We start from the raw sequence: 6,000 nt of genomic DNA on the forward strand, positions 1-6,000 counted from the left end.
AGGGGGCGACAAGGGAGCTAGTGAGCAGGAGGTCTTGGGAGGAGTGGAGAGACCCTGAAAACTAACACCGTACATCACCCTGAACACACCATCCCCACATGAAACATGGTGGTGGCAGCATCATGTTGTGGGGATGCCTTTCTTCAGAAGGGACATGGAAACTGCTAAGAGGTGATGGGAAGATGGATGAAGCCAAATACATGGCAATCTTAGAAAAAATACTGTAATGCCGCGTACACACGACCGTTTTTCATGACGTGAAAAATGCAATTTTTTAAATTGGTCATTAAAAATGATCGTGTGTAGGCTCCAGAGCATTTTTCTTGACGTGAAAAATAGGCATTAAAAATTTAGAACATGCTCTAATTTTTTGCGTTGTTTTTTACGTCATGAAAAACGATCGTGTGTAGGCTTTAATGACGAGAAAAAAACACGCATGCTCAGAATCAAGTTATGAGACGGGAGCGCTCATTCTGGTAAAACTAGAATTTGTAATGGAGATGGCACATTCATCACGCTGAAAAGCACGAATCGTCTCTCACCAAACTTTTACTAACACAAAATCAGCAAAAGCAGCTCAAAGGGTGGCGCCATCCGAATGGAACTTCCTCTTTATAGTGCCGTTGTACGTGTTGTACGTCACCACGCTTTGCTAGAGCATTTTTTTTCATGATTGTGTGTATACAAGGCAGGCTTGACAAGAATCACGTCAAGAAAAATTTCGTTTTTTCCATGACATTAAAAATGGTCGTGTGAACGCGGCATAAGACTCTGCAGAAGACTTGAGACTGGGACAGAGGTTCACCTTTCAGCAGCACAACGACCCAAAACATACAGCCAGAGCTACAATAGAATGGTTTGGATCAAAGCATATTCATGTGTTAGAATGGACCAGTCAAAGTCCAGACCTAAATCCAATTGAGAATCTGTGGCTTAAAAGACTTAAAAACTGCTGTTCCCATACGCTCTCCATCCAATCTGACAGAGCTTGAGTTATTTTGCATAGAAGAATGGGCAAGAATGTCACTTCTCTAGATGTGCAAAGCTGGTAGAGACATCCCCAAAAAAACTAACAGCTGTAATTGCAGCGAAAGGAGGTTCTACAAAGTATTCACTGAATACAAATGCACGCCACACTTTTCACATCTATTTGTAAACAATTTGGAAAACCATTTATAATTTTTCTTCCTCTTCACAATTACTTGCCACTTTGTGTTGGTCTTTCAAATAAAATCACAATAGAATACATTTATGTTTTTGGTTATAACATACAAAATGTGGAAAAAATCAAGGGGTATGAATACATTTGCAAAGCACTGTATATATAAATAATCCCGCAAGTTCCGCGTAGCGGGCATGAATGCGTGTCACCAGTGGCTGGCTCCGTTGTGATTATACACAGCGGGAGACGATCAGTGGGTACCACAGACTTGATGTCTGCCAGCACCCACTGATCGTTCTGTACAGGGGCAGAACAGCAGTCTGCCTATGTAAACAAGGCAGATTGCCATTCTGTCAGTAGGGAAGGCATGGATTCTGTGTTCCTGCAAAGCAGGGGCAAGGATCCATGTCTTTCCCTAGTAAAACCACCTTCCACACTGTACAAAAACACAGGTTGGGTACACAGTTAACCCTTTGATCGCCCCTGAAGTTAACCCCTTGTGACGGTGTATATTTTTAGCACTGATCACTACTGCTTCCCAAAAAAGTGTCAGTTAGTGTCCAACTTGTTCGCAGCAACATTGCATCCCATAAATATATCCCATTGTTTGTAGATGCTATACATTTTATGCAAACGGGCAGATCCAGAGTCTAGTCTCATGAGGGGCACTGTCAGAAAATAAAGTGTTGCTTACAGAACCAATCCCTTTATATGGGATCCTGTCAGACAGTGTCACTATTCTTCCCTCTTCTTTGTGATCTCCCGTGGGTCTCTTGATACACTACAGCAGCAGTCCCCAACCGATTTGGCACCGGGGACTAGCTGCGTGCAGTTTTTCATGGGCAATTTGTCGGGGCAAGTGCTGGTGTTGGCACTTCAATCATCACGGCACAATGATTGATATGGTGTCAGGATGATTGAAGCGCATTTTTTCTATTATTACATTATGCAGAATCAGTGGGAGCCCTGATTGTGTCATATGCCACCGTCACCTGCCACCAGATGCAGCTTGTCACTTGCCCCGTCGCCTGCCTTCAGATGTGGATTGTCACTTGCCGCACCTTCTGCCTTCAGATGCAGCTTGTCACTTGCCATATCACCTGCCTTCAGATGTGGATTGTCACTTGCCACATCACCTGCCTTCAAATGTGGATTGTCACTTGTCACACCTTCTGCCTTCAGATGCAGCTTGTCACTTGCCATATCACCTGCCTTCAGATGTGGATTGTCAATTGCCGCATCACCTGCCACCAGGTGCGGCTTGTCACTACCTCGTCGCCTGCCACCAGATGTGGATTGTCACTTGTCACACCTTCTGCCTTCAGATGCAGCTTGTCACTTGCCACATCACCTGCCTTCAGATGTGGATTGTCAATTGCCGCATCACCTGCCACCAGGTGCAGCTTTATCACTTGTCATGTCTCCTGCCACCAGATGCAAAAGGTTACTTGCCACGTCGTCTGCCACAAGATGCGGATTGTCACTTGCCACAATATGCGGATTGTCACTTGCCACGTCCCCTGCCACCACATGCAGATTGTCACTTGCCACAAGATTCGGATTGTCACTTGCCAGTGGCTGTGTCGCCTGCCACCAGATGCAGATTGTCACTTGTCAGTGGCTGTGTCCCAGAGTGAGGGCAGGCAGTAAGAGATGATGTAATCTATCTGCTTCCCCGCAGCTGCACAGTGAGGGTGGAACTGCAGTGTCCTACTGGCCTGCCTGACGATTTGCTTACCTGCCGGCCCGCTCACTGGCCTGCTGCTCGCTCACCGGTCGGCCCGTTCATCAGCCTGCCCACCCGCTCACCTTCCGGGTCTCTCACTGGTAATTTCCGGTACGGCTGGTTCTGGATCTTGCAGGGGTGGAACGCACGCTGAGATGTGAAGAGACTTTGGAGGTTATTTACTAAAGGCAAATCCACTTTACACTACAAGTGCAAACTACAAGTGCAAAGTGCACTTGAAAGTGCAGTCGCTGTAGATCCGAGGGGGACATGCACAGAGCAGGTAATTATAACATGTTTTTAAAGTTTTGTGGGGTTTTTTTTTCTAATAACAATCACTTTAATTGCTAATATGTTTACACTGCTCTGAATTGTATCTACATAAAAAAACATCTTCACAAAAATTTTAGACACATACTGCTGCTGCTAAATGGAATCTCTCCTCCAGTCACAATATTTCTATACCCATTTTTAAAAATATATACAGTATCCATCACTATGTCTTGTCCATCATATTTAGCCGTTAATACCGTTCTCTATAGATGACAATGGTAGGATCGTAGCAGTTTCACTGCTTCTTATGACCACTCCTCACCTCATATCTCCAGTACATAAAACAGTTCTGCCCCAATGTCACATTCAGTAAAATAAAAAATACAACATTTTTGTCATGCACTATCTTCCCCTGATTTCTCGCCATTGTATTTTAGAAGTGATTTGTAATTTTTATTGTGCTGACGATCTGTATCTGTGTAAAGACACTAAAGCACATGTGTCAAACACAAGGCCTGTGGGCCGAATCTGGCCTGTCAGGCCATTTCATGCGGCCCTTGCACCTCTCCTGCAGCTGTGGGCTCCTCCTTGTCTCTGCCCATACCTTCGGTAGCAAAGAGGAGGACAGAACTCCTCTGCCAAATCCTTTGCTTTTCCATGCAGCTGTGGAAAAGCTTGTCCCTGCATACCCCCATCCTAACAGTCAGAAACAGAGAGGATAACAGAACTTCTACAGATCCTGCACCCCTCATGTCTGTCTCCCCTGGCCTCAGCATTCAGCAGACTCCGACAGCTGACTCAAGCCCTCCTCTGGTGCTCCTTCAGACGCTGCACATTTTGCTCCCCAGCTCTGTCCCAGTGTCTTTCCAGAAGCAGTGCAAGGTAAAGGGGGGTACACTGTGATGTAAGGTGGGGGACTCCTGACTTTTTATGTAAGGGGGAGTGGTGGGGTGCTCTGGACATCTAGTCTAGATACAACTAGCCTTTGAGGGCAACCATAATATTGATGCGGCCCACAATGAATTGGAGTTTGACACCCCTGCACTAAAGTATATCTTTTGCTCATGATTGGAGGTGGTAAAGGGTGCACACTTGAATTATTCTACTTGTCCCACATGGGGTAGCATTACTCCAGCCAGCTGCCACTGACATTGAGTCAAGTATTACACTCTTTTGGCTTACACCTATTTGATATATTATACTGAAGAAGCCCAATCGGAAAGCGTAACACGTAAGGGTGGGAGGAGATGAAGCCTGTGACATCACATAGTAGTTACTAGTGTCAGCATGGTGAGCTTTTCTCGTTTTATAATAAATGTTTGGAAATAGAGAGCACTATGGTTTATCCCCTTTATTTTAAGGTATACTATGCTAATGACTGAGGAGCGAGGAAGGAAAGCTATAACCCAAGACGGCCGGGAGGAAGACGAGTGCTTGCTGTACCTCCCATAGGAGGAATCAGTCAGAGGTGTATATGACTCTGTGGTGGGACAATTAAAATAGTTGATGGGAGGAAGGAGTCCCAATAGGGAACCTCCTAATTGTTAGACACGCTCCACATCCTTTGGAAAATGACATTCAAAAAAGATCCTTACTAAAAAAACAGAGGAAGTCCTCTGCTTTTTTTATAGTTAGGGTCTTTTTTGACTCTGTATTGGGGTCTGATATTTGAGGTGAGCAGGCAATGCATCTGAAGATGGTGGGTCACCAGAAGCACTGTGAAGATATATGAACTGTCACTTATTCATCACACAGTGGTTTTCACTCTATATGTGACTCTTCAGATATATGTTGGTTTTTGTTACATTATTATGTTTGCATTTTGATCACGAGAGTAGTCTTATCAATGAGTATAGTTTATATTCACATGTGCTACACCCATCTCTAGCACTATATTTTCAATTTTGTTCAATGTGTGTATAACATACATTTATAGCTTAGTTGTTTAATGTGTGTATAACATACGTTTATACCTTAGTTGTTTAATGTGTGTATAACATACGTTTATACCATAGTTGTTTAATGTGTGTATAACATACGTTTATACCTTAGTTGTTTACAGTAATATGTGTATAACATACAGGGCGTAGTATCCTGGAAGGAATTTTTCCGATTTCCCTAGCCTAAGTTCCCCTCCGCCCTCTGCCACGGTCCCCATATTCTTTCAAATTTCCCGTAGTTCCCTTGACGAGTGAAGTACACTCTCTCATTTGAGATTGTTAGCTTCATAGTTGCTAACCAGTTTTCTACCGACGGAGGAGTCTGTGCCTGCCATTTTTGGGCTATCGTCTTACGTGCCTGGAAGAGGCATCTCAGTATAGCTTCCCTATTGCCTTGAGGAACTCTTATGTCCTCTATGCACCCCAAAAGACAAATCCTAGCCACTGGGTCAAGAGATATTCTGAAGACTTTGTTTATCTTTTCTATTATTTTCGCCCAAAAGCCATAGAGTTTGGGGCACTTCCAGACCATGTGTATTAGATCTCCTTTATCTTTACATCTCGGGCATTCATTATTTTGTCTCCACCCTAATTTAAACATTTTGTGCGGGGTATGGTATACCCTATATAATAGGAACAAGTGGGACAGTCTTTGCGCGGGGGCAATTGAGACCAGAGCGCCTTGTTGAAGGATCCTATCCCACAGTTCGGGTGATATTGTTCCCAAGTCTTTTTCCCATGCTACTTTACTCTTAGCCGGGCCCGCTCTGCTTATCGCGCTAGCGCCCAGACTATTATATAATGTTGATATTAAGCCTTTGGCAATTCTTGCATTGATTACCTTAATAAGGATGGGTATCTGGGTCCATACAATTATATTAGAGCTAAACTGTGCTTGA

The sequence above is a fragment of the Rana temporaria genome, chromosome 4 (assembly GCF_905171775.1).
Source record: "Rana temporaria chromosome 4, aRanTem1.1, whole genome shotgun sequence".
Lineage (NCBI taxonomy): Eukaryota > Metazoa > Chordata > Amphibia > Anura > Ranidae > Rana > Rana temporaria.